Here is an 18,403-nt window from a genome sequence, read left to right on the forward strand (position 1 = left end):
ATTAAAGCGCCAATACCTGGCTCCAGTGGCAGGGTGGCATGCTCAATCAGAAAGGCATGCAGCAGTGTTCACAAGGGGTTCTCCAGTATCCTACTGTACTATAGTATCGGTCTAATGAGGGTCTTTGATCTGTATTGTAATAGTATTTATATAGGGCCTAAAACCCTTGATGAGGCACGGAAGTGCCCTATAGTGGGCAGTAGACCACCTCCAGGCCCCATTATGAGGGGTTAGTCCAGGGGTCATTAGCTAGTGTTGGGTATTGGGATTAGTATTGTCCTCTCAGGACATCTATTGCATGCCTTTTCTCCAGTTTCTTCGTGGCGGAATAACAGTATTGGGAGTTAGGTGTGGTCATTAGTGTGGATTCATGTACATGGAGTGGGATGAGTGGAGGTCAGCCATTGTTAGATTGCAAGGAATGGTTACACAGAAGGAGAACGTGTGATTTATGAGGGGCACAGTCATTATGCAGAAATGTACTGGAGGGTTAGGTAAACAGGCCGGCATTCGAGTGTGCTCCACTCTGAAATAATAACGCATGCAGAGGATGTGGGTAGGAGAGGCCATTTGATGGAAAGGAAGGAGAGAGAAAGATCAAAGGATGGAACACAAGGTTTCATGCAGGGTATATATAGTATAAGGAGAGCATGCATGCAAGCTGAGGGTAGAGAACTGTAGAAAGAAGGTTTGAAGGTTGTTACTTGTCTGCAAGTGCTACTTGTTGTTGCACCTTTGGGCGCTCTACTTGGTGTTCGGTCTGGCCATGTAGAGACTGCTACAGTCTGGTATCTATCAAGTTGGAATTGGGGTAATATTTGTTTATTTATTTATTTTTGATATTTGTAGAGCGCAAACAAATGCCCATGGGCGTCTCGGCGCTAATATGCTTTAGAGAAATGGCCTGGGCCTCGACATACAGATGTGGACTCTGAGACTTGAGAAAAAACACCTAGCTAGCAGCATTATCTTAAAGAGCAGGAAACATTATACAAGAAGTTGTCTGAAATATCTACTATCCATCGCAGCATCAAAGTCATAACTGTATAATGTGGGATATTTTTGTCAGTAGCGGCTGGCAGGGAATGAAGGTGAAGGGATGGTGAAGGAGCCAGGGAAGGGAGAAAGGACACAGGACCAAAAAAATACCACCTACCTCTTGCGCTGGCCGCGAGCCTTGGAACCAGGAATCACCCAGGCTCCCCATAGCAAATCAGAACGCTGTTGCAATGCAGTGTTGTGATTGGCTGTCCTAAGCCAATCAGAACGCTGCACTGCAGCGTTGTGATTGGTCTGAGCACCATGGATCGGCACTCAGATAGGGACTGGGGGATGTTCCCCACCAGGCTGTGTAATGCAGTCTGGTGGTGAACATGCAAAGTGCACATGACTGTTTGGCCGGGCCAAGAAGGACAGGCAAACATTCAAGCCCTCTTAGAGTGGGCAAACCACTCCCCCCCCCCTGTCCACCCTGCACCGCCCCACCCTAACTCTGCCCCGAACTGGTAAAAAATAAAATGATAATAACTAGTTATTATCATTTTATTTTTCCTGCTCCAAGAGCAGTGGGGCGACGCACCTCCGCCTTAGTGGAGGAGCTGCCCCTGATTTTTGTGTCTCAACTTTAGTTAGAACTCAATTTCAGCAGACTGTTTGCGGAGTAGCTGAGACTGATCCCTTTCGAGAGATAATACACCGATATTCCTGATCTTGACAATTATGGTACACAAGGGGGTGGTGATGGAGGGAGCATCTGAACCAATCAAACACTCACACCCAGTCAAAAGATCTGGGTTTAATCCATCACCGTTCTTTAGCCCACTCTGCCACCCCAGTTCAGACATGGCCATATGCAAATCAGTCTGACCCTGTGCCTCATGGGAACAGTCCAGCCCGAACTGCCAAGCCATGCCTTCCCTGGACCGGAAACACGCTTCCTAGGACCGGTTTCTGGCGTTTCAGCCGTCTTCAGCCAGGCTTGCTTGAATCCAGTGGCAAAGTGAGCAAGGGACTCACGTCTGAGCATACCATGCCAACTTATGGCGAACAAAGCGGTACAAAAGGGGGTGGTGTTGGGGGGAGCATCTGAACCAATCAAACACTCACACCCAGTCAAAAGATCTGGGTTTAATCCATCACTGTTCTTTAGCCCACTCTACCACCCCAGTTCAGACATGGCCAAATGCAAATCAGTCTGACCCTGTGCCTCATGGGAACAGTCCAGCCCGAACTGCCAAGCCATGCCTTCCCTGGACCGGACACAAGCTTCCTAGGACCGGTTTTTGGCATTTCAGCCGTCTTCAGCCAGGCTTGCTTGAATCCAGTGGCAAAGTGAGCAAGTGACTCACGTCTGAGCATACCCTGCCAACTTATGGCGAACAAAGCGGTACAAAAGGGGGTGGTGATGGACGGAGCATCTGAACCAATCAAACACTTACACCCAGTCAAAAGATCTGGGTTTAATCCATCACCGTTCTTTAGCCCGCTCTGCCACCCCAGTTCAGACATGGCCATATGCAAATCAGTCTGACCCTGCGCCTCATGGGAACAGTCCAGCCCGAACTGATTAAACCCAGATCTTTTGACTGGGTGTGGGTGTTTAATTGGTTCAGATGCTACGTCCATCACTACCCCCTTTTGTACCGCTTTGTTCGCCATAAGGGACGTGTGTCCCTTGCTCACTTTGGCACTGGATTCAAGCAAGCCTGGCTGAAGACGGCTGTAATGCCAGAAATTGGTCCTAGGAAGCTTGAATCCGGTCCAGGGAAGGCATGGCTTAGCAGTTCGGGCTGGACTGTTCCCATGAGGCACAGGGTCAGACTGATTTGCATATGGCCATGTCTGAACTGGGGTGGCAGAGTGGGATAAAGAACGGTGATGGATTAAACCCAGATCTGTTGACTGGGTGTGAGTGTTTGATTGGCTCAGATGCTCCGTCCATCACTACCCCCCTTTGTACCTTTTGACAATAATGGAGCATCTATTTTCTGATGTTTCTGCAGCTCCATAGCCTTGGCCTTTGTTCAGGCTGCTGCCTACATTGTCTTATTCTTGTCAGCTGCATGCACCTCTCTGAGGACCTGAGGAGTACTAGGCTCGACAGGCAATTTAATGGTATTACCTGCAGGCCAGTTTTGTTGGAGGGCCGGTAGGGCTGAGTCAGAGTCAGTCGCATTTAAAGCTTGTGCTTGATTTGTAACTCACTCCTCCTCAGTCCTAATGGTCAAAATACTTTTTTTTTACAAAGTAAATGCAACATGACACCAGCGGAGAGGCACACTTGTGTTCCTAGTGGTCTGTGTGTTCTGGACATTGTCCTACGAAAATAATGTTACAGCAGATTACTTACTGACATATTATCCGATCTTCATATCTCCCCCTCTCCCAATATTCCCACAATGCTTTGAATGTGCCTGACTTTGACTCAACCCTACTGACCTTTCTGCAGGTCTTGACGGCATGTAATTACATTAAGTTTACTATGACATAATACATGTTAAACAAATATAGATTTTTTTTAAATTTCTATAAAAAATGCATGTTCCATGTCCATTAAAGTGAACGCCTTTCATTCTAAAATGTGGTTTGTGGTTCTAAATAGGTTAGGAAGCATTGCTTTTAGGTGAATGAAGGATGAGCTTTTTTTTGAAGGGTGATATAGATTTGAAAAGCGTGTGACCCCATTAAAATCAATGGAGGCATTTTGCTTGTAATGTCGACAAATAGGCTTGCTGTAGGAGTGACTTACAAATACTATATGCAGAGGTAGGGAACATGGCACACAGGGCTGTGTGACATGTCGAGTTTTCATTTTTCTCCTGCACCAAGACGTGCAGTCTGCAAAAGCAGCAGTGCAAGTGCTTGGTGAGGGGTCCCTTAGGGTGGCACAATTCAAGCTGCGGCCATCAGGGACCTTCCTTAGTACCTTAGGTCCTGGGTACCAGGTGTACCACTTACTAGGGACTTACAGAGGGTGCTAAAGATTTTTCCAAATGGGGGAAACTATTGTACAGTTTTGGGAAAGAACTCTGGCACTAGGGACCTGGTTAGTAGTGACCCAGTGCACTTCCAATTGAAATCAGATCATGTACCTGACAAAAAGTGGGAGTGACCATGTCAAAAAGGGGCACTTTCCTACATTATGTGATCAACAGAGATAGCATAAAGAGTTTTATCGATAGAGGGGCTTAGGCTCCATCCACATGTTGGTTCTCCTGAGTATAAGATTGATTGGAACGAGTTGGTGTGCTTCCACTAAAAAGCCTGATTTGATTGTACTTTTTCGCTTGAGGCAAAGCTTATACTCAATACAGGAGGACTGAGTTGGTTATGGTGGCAAGCGAACAAGTGAGGCTAAAGGCCTGATCAGTTTATTATGAAATGTAATAATAACTGCACTAAGTCTGACATATTTATTGTGAAAAACATGTTAAAGTCCATAGATATTTAAGTGTGGATTGATTTTAACCTATATTAAAGCCTACATATCTGTACTTTGTTACATGTAATCTCACAGATTCCCATAGCAAGCAATGGCGTTGGTGTTGGTCACCCAGAGTGTCAGCCCATGGATACAAAAAGGTTGCTCTGTCAGAATCCATTTGGTTGTTTTCAGAGAGATAATATACCTGATGGCTGCCTTGAGGGAAAGATTACACTCAGTAGTGTAGGCCAGAGTTGCTTATACTGCAAGACAATATTGACTGCTATATGCTTGATTGGTAGGTAGGGACGCATTGTGACGGATGCTATAGGTGTAGTCCATTTATTATGAAAGTTATTACAATGGCAGGAGGCCTGGCTTACTTATTGTGACAAGCATATGGTGGACCCAATAGATCTTTAACATTGGATTGTTATCAGATAGTGTTACAAGCTACATAATGGTATTTGGTTACATGTAATCTCGCAGATTACCACAGTAGGCAAGGGTTTTGGTATTGGAAACCCAATTCGAGAAATCTTGGGAGTGTAATTTTACTACAATGAATCTTGTTAGGCCCTATTGAGAGGAGCTGTATATTGTTTTGCCAACTATAGTCTTGTACACCTTTGCAATTTTATAAATGTATGCTTGATGGTTGCAGATTTATGCACACTTCAGTAGGCATGTGTTGTATATAGAGTCAAGCCATTGGTAAAAGCTAGAGGCCATATCGGTTCACTCGTTAAAGTTATTTCAGATTCCTTAGACGTGATCTGTTTATATTTTATTAAGATAAAAATCAGGAAAAATGTGTACATTTACTACTGTTTGGTATTCATAAAGGTAAACTTAGACCAAAAGTCTAACTTTACTAGTAGTAACTTACCTTTGTGAATACCGAAAAATTGTAAAATTAGACGTTTGGTGTAAGTTTACCTATGTGAATACTGAAAAGGAGTACATTTAAACAAAAGTGTAAGGTAATACATAGAAATGGGCAAAGGTGGAGACAATTGCAGTAGCCATTGGTAGCTAGCCAGTATAGCAACTTGCCTGACTTATCCCACCACTCATACACACGCCTGGTAGAGGCCATCTAGCACTTATAGGTTTCCTCCAAGCATAACTGACGCAAAGATACCCTCTCCAATGCTAGGCGCTGTCACATGTGCTCTGTCTGCTGGTCCTGCATGCCCCACTCCAGTGCCAATATGGAGGTTTCAAGTTCTACAATCTTCACAAGTCTCTTGCGCTCCTGACCCCAAATATAAGCTCGGGGAACCCCAAAAGGGGCGCTTTGCACAACCCCCCACAGTACCACCGTGGAGTCCATGGTACCTTTGTTTGTGTTCAAGAAAACCTGGAGTTCATCCGATAGGTAGAAGGAAAAGGATTCCTCCTTGAGGAACCAGGCATTGAGGCACCATACAGGGCTAGCCCCCTCCAGGTGTGAACCCATGTGTTGGGTAATCGGGGCATGATCAGATATCTCCACACAGGATTATATGCGAGTCAGTGGTGTGTACCAAGTCTGGTGACAGTAGAAAGAAGCAATCAATACAGGACAGTGATCCATCTGCTGCTGAGGTGTGAGTGTCTTCCCAAGATGTGGGGTGCCATTTTCGCCATGTGTCAGTAACTCCTAGCCAAGAGGCCAATCAGATAGACTCCTCCCAGCCCTCTGTGAGGCCCTGACAGTCTCCTGCCAGTCTTGGTCATCCATAATGTCATTGAAGTCCCCTTGATAATCATAATGCTCAGTGGCAGGGCCAATATCAGACCCCTGATGCTTAACAAGGTGAAGCAGGCCCTTTTGAGGGGCTGTAAATACAGATTACATTGACAGGGGCACCCTTCAAGACTTTTCTAGGATCACTTAGAGCCCACCCTCATCCTGGGAGACTCCAGTAGGGGTAGGGTTGGTGCAGCAGTATGGCCACCACCCTGGAGTCATGGGAGAACCCCACATAGTACACTATGTCACAGCCTTTACGGGACAAAAAAGGGCACCTAGTACCCTGGAGGTGGGTCACTTGTAGCAGCACCACTGTTTCAGGGTGCTTTGCACAAACTACATCACTGTTCCCAACTTAATCCGATCCAGCAGCCCATTGAATTTCCATGTCATGGCAGTGAAGGCAAACATATTGGTAGAGTGAATGGATAAACTCGGGGGATAGGGCTATATGCCCCCAGTCCCCACCCGTCAAGGAGGCCACAAGGGCAGACCTCGGCTTGGGGCCCACATAGTACAGTGATTACATGCAGGGGTGATAAGTGTTCTTGAAATTGAGAGCATACATGCCATACAAGAAACCAAAAGTACAAAATAAAAATCAACCAGTCCCTTTCCCCTCAATTCCCCCCACCCTCTACTTCCCTCCTGGCAGAAGCATCTGTCAAGCAAACCCCTGAACTAAAACTAGAATAAACCCGGGTTGGTGTTACAAGTCCGCTGTGCCTGTGAGCCCGTACCACCTCTGTCCGAGGCGAGGCATGACAAGATGCAACAGCAGGATACATTGGTGCTGGTGTTCAAGTGTCAAATATATCACGGGCCTGTTTGCAGCTGTATTGCTTCCTATGCCTCCGATCCTGCCCCCTGGGGCTGGTCCTCCTTAGCGGCCCTCTGGGTAGCTCCTCAGAGCTCGGGCCAGGCCACCACCCCAGCACCTGTCCCACCCCCTCCGACTCAGTGGAGGCCTCAGTGTCTGCCGGGCCTGGAATTCTTCATCTGCGCCTCTTGCCCAGTTTCCCCTTGATCTAGTGTCTCTGACCACGTCCCCAGGGCCCAGGGAGAATGTTTGACTGCCATTCGAGTGGCTGATGGACCATAAGTGGGTGCGGCTCCGTGAGTCGAGTCCAGGCCTCCTCTGGATTGTCAAAGAATTGTGAGTTGATTCATGCAGCACTCTTAGTCACAATGGGTAAGGAAGCATGTAAGACATATTCAGGTTGTGGAGTTTCTGCCTCACTAAATCATAAGCTTTCCTTTGGGACTGAATGTGGTGGGTATAGTCCGGGAAGATTATAATGCCCTGGGCTCTCATCCCCCTTAAAACTGCATCTCTGTCTCTGCATTTCAAGAATTTGCTCTGTCATTGGGCGAGACAGTGCTCTCGGTGAGGGCTTCTGAGCTAGGGATCTATGTGCCCTTTTGATGATGAAGCATGAGGTAGTTGGGCCACCTCGAGCCCTGATCGAATCCATTACCCCAAGAATGCCTCTAGGTTGACTCCCTTTGACCGCCCCCCGGAAACCCAATGAAGTAGAGATTATTCCTTCGGGCTCTATTTTTGACGTCCTCCACATGGCCAAGAGCATCTTGGAGAATCGTGTACGGCGGGCCACCTCCGTGGACAGACAACTCACCATATCTTCCACTTCGGAGGTTCTACCTTCAGCTTCTGTGGCTCAGTCCACAGCTGAGAGGAGATCTTTATGTAGTAGAGCCACACCCTCACTTCTTTAATCTTGGTCAGCAAACCATGCCAAATTTGCTTTGGGCAGGGAGACTGCTGCCATGGCGCATGCTTGCTGGTGGGGGAATTGAATGAGGGGTCTTAAACAGCTCAGGGGAGTATCTCTGCCACGACGCTTTGCTCCCCGCCTTTGGAGTCCAGTAGAGCAGGAGGTCCAACCCGCTTGTCCCAGTGAGTGTTGAACAGGGCAGCATGAGTAGTCAGACCCTAAGCCAGTAGCGCCAGTGTGCTGGACAATTGGCAGTGGGCGGGCGGATGGGGAGCGGTGGGTTACTGCGGCAAAGGGGTCGTGGGAGATACAAATACAAAATGAATCATTAAAAAAAAGTACCTGTAACCGGCTGCGTCACGGTCTCCTGTTCCTCTTCTCCAGATGACACAGGCTCTCAGAATGCTTTGCTGCCAATCCTGAAGCTGCTCTCATGCATGAGAGAAGCTTCAGGATTGGCCTGAGCACCCTCAATTTGCGCCCCAGGACAGACTGGGAGTGTGTGCCTGCTCTCTCCAACCCAGCTGTGTTGTTGGGTTGGAGAGAACTTTCACTGCGCATGATGGTTTGGCCGATCTGAAACAGCCGATCAAACCGTCATTTGCAGTGAAGGGAGTGCACCTACCACTCCTCTCAGTACCTGTCACCCCCAAGGCCCCACCCCAAAACTTATCAGGAAAGGAAAAATAAAACGACTGTTTATTATCGTTTTATTTTTCCTTTCCTGGAGTATTTGGGAGGGTGACGCTCCTCCGCCAGAGTGGAGGAGACGCCGCTACCCTAGGCAGCCTAGGTGGGGTCTCACCTCAGCACCAATGGTCAAGTCCAGGACTCAAGCCTCCAATCAACCTAGAAGCACAGTCCACAATGTAGTGGGCTCACCTCCAAAGAGGATCAGTGGGGAGGTAGCCTCGGGGCCTCCACCCCCCATGCGCTAGATCCATGTGTAACAACTTGCTGTAGTATAATGTTATCCTTAGCCATACGGCTTGTTTGGCCGTTAACTAGCTATCTGAGTTCTTGCCTTTAGCAGCGGAGGACTTCAGTAGGTCAGCATGGGGTATCTCCTCCGGTTCTCCTCTGGACCCGGTACCACATAAAATCTGGAAGGAGTTCGAGGAAGAGCTGTTTCCAACTCTCCGCTTGATTTGTAATTAGTCTCTAGCTAGCGGAGTGGTTCTATCTCAATGGAAGCAAGCACTGGTGACACCTCTGCTTAAGAAGACTTCCCTTGATCCAGAGTGTTCTAAGAACTACAGGCTTATCTTCCTATTGCCTTTCCCGGCTAAGATTGTAGAATGCGTGGTTAGTAACACTCTTTCTGGGCACCTGGAGCAACATAACTTACTGGAGGAGGTTCCGTTTTTGATTCCGGCCATCCCATGGTATCGAGACGGCCTTGGTGACCGTTATGGATGAACTTCAGAGGCGGGCAGACAGGGGTCAGGCAGTGGTGCTGATCCTTGCCTTTGATACGGTCAACCATGAGATCCTGCTTAGAAGGCTGAGAGAGGCGGGGGTGATGGGTTGCGCCTTACGATGGTTCCAGTCTTTTTTACAGGACAGACAGCAGGCGGTGTCCCTCCCTCCCTTTCAATCTGCCTTCTCCAATGTTTCGCATGGTTTGCCACAGGGCTCGGCAATCAGCCCGATTTTATATAATATCTATCTGAAACCCCTGATTGCGGTCATCAAAGCATATAATATTGTCATCGTAAATTATGCTGATGACACGCAGTTGATTCTCTCCTTTGAGGAAGAGGAGTCAACGCCAGTGGAAGTGTTTCACAATCGCCTGCGGGATACGGCCTTTTGGTTAAAGGACAACACGCTACAATTTAATGCAGGTAAGACTGAGGTGATTTTCTGTTCAGTGAACAGCATTCCTCATGTCCTGCCCAGCAACTTCTGGCCCAATGATGCTTCGACCGCAGTCCGGTCTGTTAAAACGGTCCGTAACCTGGGCATTATGTTTGATAACAAACTCACTATGGAAGCCCAGGTTACACAAACGGCGGTTTGTTGTTTTGCGATTTTCAGATCTCTGCGGAAAATCTTTTCTTTGCTGCCCCTCAGGTGCGTGCGCTAGTGGCAAGCAGCACGATTCTCAGCAGGCTAGATTATTGTAATGCCCTGTTGCTTGGCTCTCCGAAGTTTCTTTTGGACAGATTACAGAGGATCCACTCAGCGGCGGCCAAGTTAGCCCTAGGGCTGCCCAGAAGGTCCTCTTCTTCCACGGCCTTGGCAGAGTTGCACTGGCTCCCTTTGAGACAGAGAGTTAAGTTTAAATCTCTCTACCTTGTCTTTAAAGCCCTCCATGTGCTGGGACCTGCGCTCATGCGGAGAAAATTTGAATGGTATGTCTCCATGAGAAGTCTCCGCTCCAGAGTCGCGAGATTGGTGAAGGTACCGAGGTTTACGAAAGTCAGGTCAGGTGGTAGATCTTTTGGTGTGGCAGCGACCAAACTTTGGAACAAACTCCCGTGGGAGATTAGACAAAATCGGGAGCTCCTCCCGTTTAGAAGGAGTTTGAAAACCTGGTTGTTCCCCAAGACTTAGTTTGCCTGCCTATGTTTCGGACACACTCTTTTCCTGTACTCTGAGTTGCTTAGCGCCAGGATGCCTGTAAGGTGATAGTGCGCTCTACAAGTTAAATAAATAAAAATAAATTAATAAATACTGTGCCTTGCAGTATTCGTTAAGAAGCTGACGTCCATTTTGCCAACGTTTCTCCTTGACTGCCTTCCCCATCCCTTACATTCCATCCACTTACACCAGCAGACTCTTAACCCATTAGTTGCTAAACCTTCTCTTTTGTTATGTTATGTTACTTATATTTATAAAGTGGAAACAAATCACCCCTGAAGGGGTCTCTCTGTGCTGGAGCACTTTAAAACTGGACCGCAAACTCAGAAAGTAGTTAAAAGAAGTTTTGAAGAGTTTCTTCAATTGTGCTAAGTTGGACCAGGGTGGTATGAACAAGGGTAATTTGTTCCAATGATAGGGTACCAAATATAAAAAGGGTCTGCCTCAGTGTCTAACAGTATGAATGCGGTGGGGCGAAGTAATGATTACCCTTTGGATCTAAGGTTATGTGTGGGAGTATAGAACTGTAACTTGTTCCAGATGCAGAGTCCAGTGGCCATGCTCGGTCTTGTGGCTTAGTGGACTAATACATCCACTGTAGCGGCCTGTGTTTGCCCTCATGGTCACAGGTTCAAATCCAAGTGGGTTTACTCAATCCTTCATCCTCCTGAGATTTATAAAATGAGTGCCATTAAGTTGGGTAACAATAAACATCTGTTATTTATTACCAAGATGCCCACAGCCCGGTGAACGTGTGCTTTACAAATACATGTGTTAAGTTAAGTGAATAGAGGGGCCTGTTTCTAAAAAGTGACTTATGAACAAGACAGGAGTTTGAAAAGGGAGTGCTTTTTTATCAGAAGCCAGTGCAGGGTTCTAAGAGTGAGCTCAGATGAAGAGCAGGGTGGCAGGTTGCAAATCATGTGGGCAGCTGTGTTTTGTATCACCTGAAGTTTAGCCAATAACGCTTAGTTTGCAGCAACCATAAGGGCATTTGCATAAACCAGGTCACTTATATAAAGCATGCTACAACCAATGTTATATCATTTGGTTTTCCATCAAGGCTTGTCTTCCCCAGAGTCAGTTTTATTTGGCATAATTCTTCTTGTTATGTGAGTTTAAGTGTATTCAAGAGAGAGTGAGGGAAGGCTCAATCTGTGGTCCCTTTCTTCTTGTGTGTATAGACTTATAATAAGTGCCTGAGTTATGGATTTTCAATACTGCAGAGACATCCATTGGAAAGCTCTCTTGAGAAGGTGCATAATTCAAAACCAGGAACCAAAGATGGAATTGACCTGATCTTTCATGGAGAGGGTGTCATCATTCAGTATGCCCAGATTTCTAACTGCCTTTTTAGGGGTAGGGGCTGGACCCAGTTCCAGAGGCCATCAACCATCAGACCAGAAAGAGGAATCCTTTCCTAAAAGCAAGATTTCCGTCTTGCCTGCATTAAGTTGGAGGCGATTGAATGACATCCAAAGGGTTATTCGCTCCATACATTCCCTGAAACTGATCTTGGTAGATTCAGGATTTTCCCCCATGCTAATGAAAGTTGTGTGTCATTCGCATATGATATAACTTCGAACTGGCATCACTTGAGCCAGGGGGCAACAAAGATATTAAAAAGTGTAGGGCTCACATCGAGCCCTTGGGTTCTACCCTGTCCAGGGCCATGGTTTAAGAAGTAAAGAGGTCTTACTGGACTGCATGGGTCCGATCTTTTAGACAGTTTTTTACCCAAACCAGGGATTTTCCAACAACACTAATCTCCATCAGTCTTTGGACTAGATTTGAAAATGAGATGGTGTTGAATGCTGCAGATAGGTCTAAAACAACTAACACAGCTGGATGGCCACCGACCAGAGAGAGTCTAATGTTATCAAGAACCTCCACTTATACTGTTTCTGTACTATGGGTTACCCGAAAGCCAGACTAGGAAGAGTCTAGCAAAGAGTGGGCTTCCAAGAAAGACATCAGCTGTTTATTCACTATAGTCTCCAGAATTTTTCCAAAGAAAGGGAGCAGCGATCTTGTTCTGTAATTAACGAGTTTGAGAGGATCTGCCATGGGTTTCTTTTAAATAGTCTCAGCTGCACTGCTTTCCATTTTTTGTGGGAATAGTCTCATTTATAAAGATTGATTAAGCAGAACCGTGACCATGGGAAGAAATGCTGGAGCCAAGGTTGCCATATTATTGGGAGGAGCAAAGTCCTGGTGCGCCCAATTTAATCTTTTATATCAGGGCCAAGATTTGTTCGAAGGAGATTGTGTCAAAATATTTCAAAAGAATAGGGGTCATATCAGCAAGGGCCGGCAATAAATATCACTCAACACGCTTAGCGCAAGGATAATTATCGCCGGCTAATGCAGAATTTTATCGCTGAGATAGCGTGCTATCAGCAACGCTTATCTCAACAGCGATAAAATGTAGATTTTCCTAGTTATTATGACAGAAAGTCTTAATTTTATTAAAGACACGGAGTCGAGTATTATGCCTTCTTTTCTTGCTTTATTCTCAATAGCAGCAAGATAAGTAACAACTACAAATACCCAGAAGGCACAGCAGAAGAATTACTGGCCAATGGGATTAGAGAAAACAAACAACGGACCAATCATGACCCGGATAGTATATATGACCAACTCTGACCACACAAAGTCCTCTTTTCTTGTGCGAGAAAGTCAATGAGAATGCATAAACAATGGAAAAATAGACAATAAAATGCAAAAAGTCATAATCCAAGCCAGAAAATCCTGAAGGAAACCCAGAACTGCAGGATAGTACTGGAGGAACGTCCCACTGCAACGAGGCGAAGAACCAGATGAAGGAAGCTCATCCACAGGAACAAACACAGAGTTAATTGGAGGCTGGTGGTAAAGCCGGAGTTCCTAAGGGTGGGAAAACAGACATAATTAGTAAAGCAGAGGTGGGATAATACTCGCCCCTGTGTCTTTAATAAAATTAAGACTTTCCGTCATAATAACTAGGAAAATCTACATTCTATGTCAAGAACGGAGGCTCCTATTATGCTTGTTCAAAGCATATCAACAACCAAAGAAGAAGCAGTAACAACAGGTTTACAATAAAATGTTTTGAAAACAGTATCATTAGACCAATCTGCTGATTTCAGGATATCCTCCAAACGAGAGCCTGCCCAAAAGGCTTTAGAGGCCATAGCACCCCTAGCGGAGTGAGCACCATAAGCAGCAACGTCAATGCCCGCTAGGAACATGATCCACCTCACCCAACGGGCTAAAGTGGCAGAGGACACACGATGATGGGGTTTGCAAAAAGAAATGAGCAATTGCAAATGAGAGGAAGACCTGAGATCAGCAGTTTTCTGTTCGTAACTTTTTAGGCATTGTCCAACACAGAGCTGAGGCTGAGAAGGAAAATAGGGATAAAACACAGATTGCAAATTAGTTTTGGTACGCCTGTGAACATGAAACAAAACACCAGAAGGCGAAAATTGTCTGGAAGACAAATCCAAAGCTTTGACATCAGAGACACGTTTGTTTGAAATTAAACATAATAACATGGTAAGCTTAGCTTAAAGCATCTTGAGAGAAAGAGCATCATTGTCAGGCCATGAGATAAACAATTTGAACACCAAATTAACATCCCATAAAAAGGAATACTTAGCCAACGGAGGTTTTGAGAATCGAACTCCACGAAGAAGGCGACACACCAAAGGGTGGGAACCCACTGGCTTGTTGTCAATGGGACAATGGTTCAGCGAAATAGCAGATCTGTACAGATTCACAGTGCGATAAAATGTACCCGCACTGGCCTCTGAAGCTAGGAAATTAACCACAAAGCTTAGAGGGGCTGAAAAGGGATCGACAGACCGTTCCATACACCAGATTGCCCATAAAATCCAAGCTGACTTGTAGGCTCTGGATGTACCAGGGGCCCAAGCTCTGCTGATAAAGAGTGAAGCCTCCTGTAAAATGATGACGTCAGAAGAGGAAGACCGGAAATCTTCCATGCCGACAGAACTAGAGATCGGTCTAGAATAATGGTGTGGGGAAGACCCTGAGGGTCCAGCAGGAGGTCTACGCTGAAGGGAAGAAGTACCGGAAAATCCACCGCCAGCTCCAGTAGAGAAGGGAACCAGATTTGAGCTTGCCAGAAAGGAGCCAGGAGAACCAAGGATGCCGACTGGCGACGTACCTGGCCTAGAACCCTGTTGATCATCAGGAATGGAGGGAAAGCATAGTTGAGATGTAGGGACCAGTCCTGTAGAAAGGAATCCGTTGCCAGAGCGAAGGGATCCGGTCTCCAGCTGAAGAAAACGGGAAGTTGGGAATTGAGACGGGAAGCAAAAAGATCAATAGAAAAGGGACCCCATTTTTTGGGAGAGAGATTGAAAGACGGAGTGAAGCAGCTTCCAGTCGCTTGAATCTCGAAGGTAACGAGAGTGCCAATCTGCTATGGCATTGAGACTGCCTGGAAGATATTCTGCTCGAAGAGACAGCTTGTGTTGAAGACAGAATTCCCAAAGACTCTTTGCTAGCTCCGCTAGAGGTTTTGACTTTGTGCCACCTAGATGGTTTATGTAGCGGACTGCAGAAACATTGTCCATCCGAAGGAGAATGGAACAACTTGCCTTGTTCTTTGTCAGACTGCGGTTTGCAAAGGAGCCTGCCAGCATCTCTAAACAGTTGATGTGCAATGATGACTCCTCTGGAGACCATGTACCTCCAGTCGAGATTGAACCACATCGGGTGCCCCAACCCGACAGACTGGCATCTGATTCTAATACAAGATCTGGGGCCGTCGCGAAGATTGTTCTCCCGTTCCACGCAAATGGTCGATCCACCATTGAAGTTCGAGACGGGACTCTAGGTCTAATTGGACGAGATCGGAATACACCAAGCCTTGGCGAAGATGTCTTATCTTCAAGCATTGCAGGGCTCGATAATGAAGAGGCCCGGGAAAGATGGCTTGAATGGAGGCTGGCAGAAGGCCCACGACTCTTGCAAGAGAATGCAGAGACACTTCGGAAAGACGAAGAATTTGACATAGCTCTGACCGAATGGCTGAAACCTTGGATTTCGGAAGGTAAAGAGATGCGGTGGAAGAGTCCACACGGAAGCCTAGGAACTCTACACTCTGAGAAGGGATTAGCATAGATTTCTCGGAATTGATGAGGAAACCCAGGTCGAGGAGGAGAGACTGAGCGACATTGAGATGGGAAAGAAGAGTCTGCTTGTCTGAGTGCATGATCAAGATATCGTCCAGATAAATGATGAGACAAATACCTAGGGAGCGCAGGTAAGATACCACAGGCTTCATCACCTTGGTGAAGCACCAAGGAGCGGAAGAAAGTCCGAAAGGAAGTGAACAAAATCGGTAAGTGTCACCTGACCACTGAAATTGTAGATATTTCATGTGAGATTCGTGAATGGGAATTGAGAGATAGGCATCTTGAAGATCAAGTCTGACCATCCAATCGGATTGGCGTAAGGTATCTCTGAGATGGAGGATAGTCTCCATCTTGAAGTGGCGGTAAACCACGAACATATTGAACCACTTGAGGTTGATGACTGGATGAACTTTTTTGTTCTTTTTGCGAACCAAAAAGAGAGAGCTCAGGAAGCCCGAGGGGTCGAAGGGAGCGACAAGGATGGCTTGTTTTAGAAGAAGATTTTGAATTTCTTGGGAGACGAGCAGAGCGACGTCTGCGGAAAAAAACAAAGGAGGAAAAATAGACTGGGAAGGTTGAGCGTAGAACTCTATGAGATAGCCTTGGACAGAATTGAGGACCCAGGGATCTGCTGTGAGTGTGCGCCCCTGTGAAGAAAGAGAGCAAGACGACCTCTGATTGGAGGGGATGGGCTCACCTTGGTTGTTGACGTTGTTGTTGGAACGGAAGCCTTTCTGTCCTCGGCCGTGGAAGCCACAACCTCGTTGTGGATAAAACTGTGGCTTGTATTCCTGATAGCCGGAATTGGCTGCACCTCTGTAACCTTGGTTCTGATAGCCGCGGCCGGAAGAGCGGTTCCTGCCTCTGCCGGCCCTGCGAAAAACCCGGGGGGTAAAAACATTTTTGATAGAAAACTGGGCTTTGTCCAAGGAAGCAAAAGTGGACACATATCGGCTGAGATCTTTGACAAGGGAATCACCAAACAAAAGACCGTCAGCCTTGACACCAGGATCCTGGGAAGCCAAGTTAGCCAACTTTGGGTCCAATTTGATTAACAGGCCCTTACGGCGTCATGAATGATCACTGCATTCGCATTACCTAAAAGGCAAAAGGATCTCTGGAGCCACAAAGAAATTTCTTCAGGATTAAGGTCCGAACCTTCCAAACGGGCTGTCTCTGCCATATCCAAGACCCGGGCCCAAGGACCAGCCACATCTAACAGCTTGTCCTGGCAGGTGGACCAAGCTTTATCCACACCCTTACGTGGATCTTTGCCATATTTCGAAAAGAAAGTAAGGAGAGGCTGATCAATGGAGGGAGTAACGGTAACATGGCAAGGAAGGGAAGGTTTAGGACATTCAGATTTGAGTTTTGCCCGAACAGACTTGTCCAAGGGAAGACGGAGCTTAGATGATATGTACTCTCCCACATGAGGAGAGGGAAACCACTCAGTAGAATTAGGATCTCTGATAGTAGAGGGGTCAAACATAGGATTGCCCTCCGTATCCAGCACGGGCTGAGACGCAAAAGCATCCAATCTAGCTTTCTTGGGGGAAGGAGGATCAACCAACTGAAAGAAATCTGTCAAATCATCAGTTTCACCAATATCATCGTCATCATCCGTGTCAGGAATAGTGTCTATGACCAGCTTCTTAGGAACCTCCACATTTTTTGCTTTGGATTTACTTTTTGACATAGTAACCTTAAACCCCTCCTTGGTAGGAGGCCTGGGAGGAACCACGTCCTCAGTCAAATGCGAGGAGGACTCGCGACCCAATAGTGACACATTTTTTGAAAGAGAAGTGGAAGGAACCAGTTTACGCTTTCTGCTTTCCCCCGCAGAATGGGCCAAAGCTTTGGTCATGAGGCTCAAAAGGGAATTCTCCATGTGTTTAGAAACACGGTTCATTGAAGCCTCGACAGCTGTCTCTACCGAATTATTAATAAACTGACTGAGGTCAGTCTTGAAAGCTTTGCTTTCCTCGTTGTCCAACTCCTGGGAGCCTGGAATCTCCATGACAGAAATTGTGAGGTAAGGGTTAATAAGCAACAGGGAAACAAAGGGGCGTAGACGGGCGGGAATGGCAGGGAGACACTCCCCTGGGGGCGGGCACCGCGTTCGTCGAAACGGGAGACAGACGAGCCGCTGGAAGCCACATAGAACACACTCGGGAAGCAGCCGGTGAGGAGAAGGGAGCGGGAAGCGAGCGCAGCGGTATGAACCAAACACTGTAGCGGGCGAGGGGGGAAACGGTCCCGAAACAGGACCGGAACGAAAGGGCAATGTAGCACGAACGCGCTCAAAACACAGAAATACAATAAGGTAATAAAATAAGCAGTAACCAAGACAATAAATGCCTAAATACAACAAAATATATAAGAGAAAACAGTAAATGCGACTTATCTGACTGCGTAGCAGCAAGAAAAGAGGACTTCGTGTGGTCAGAGCTGGTCAGATATACTATCCGGGTCATGATTGGTCCATTGTCTGTTTTCTCTAATCCCATTGGCCAGTAGTTCTTCTGCTGTGCCTTCTGGGTATTTGTATTTGTTACTTATCTTGCTGCTATTGAGAATAAAGCAAGAAAAGAAGGCATAATAGGAGCCTCCGTTCTTGACATAAAATTCCAAGTGCAAGCTGCCAAATGTGCGATTATTGCTGGAAATCAAGTGATAATCACACAACGTTTGGTGATAGCTTGATGATAGGGCAGGGCAGACTCAGCCATGATATCCACCTTCCATTGGATATCATGGCTAAGCCAGATTGAAA

General features: G+C 46.6%; 1 pseudogene; it reads right to left on the minus strand.

The window, feature by feature from the left end:
* Positions 1-15,035: 15,035 nt before the first annotated feature.
* Positions 15,036-17,620, minus strand: LOC147693520 (uncharacterized; annotated as a pseudogene).
* Positions 17,621-18,403: the final 783 nt, after the last annotated feature.

This window comes from Lissotriton vulgaris, chromosome 8, assembly GCF_964263255.1.
Source record: "Lissotriton vulgaris chromosome 8, aLisVul1.2, whole genome shotgun sequence".
Lineage (NCBI taxonomy): Eukaryota > Metazoa > Chordata > Amphibia > Caudata > Salamandridae > Lissotriton > Lissotriton vulgaris.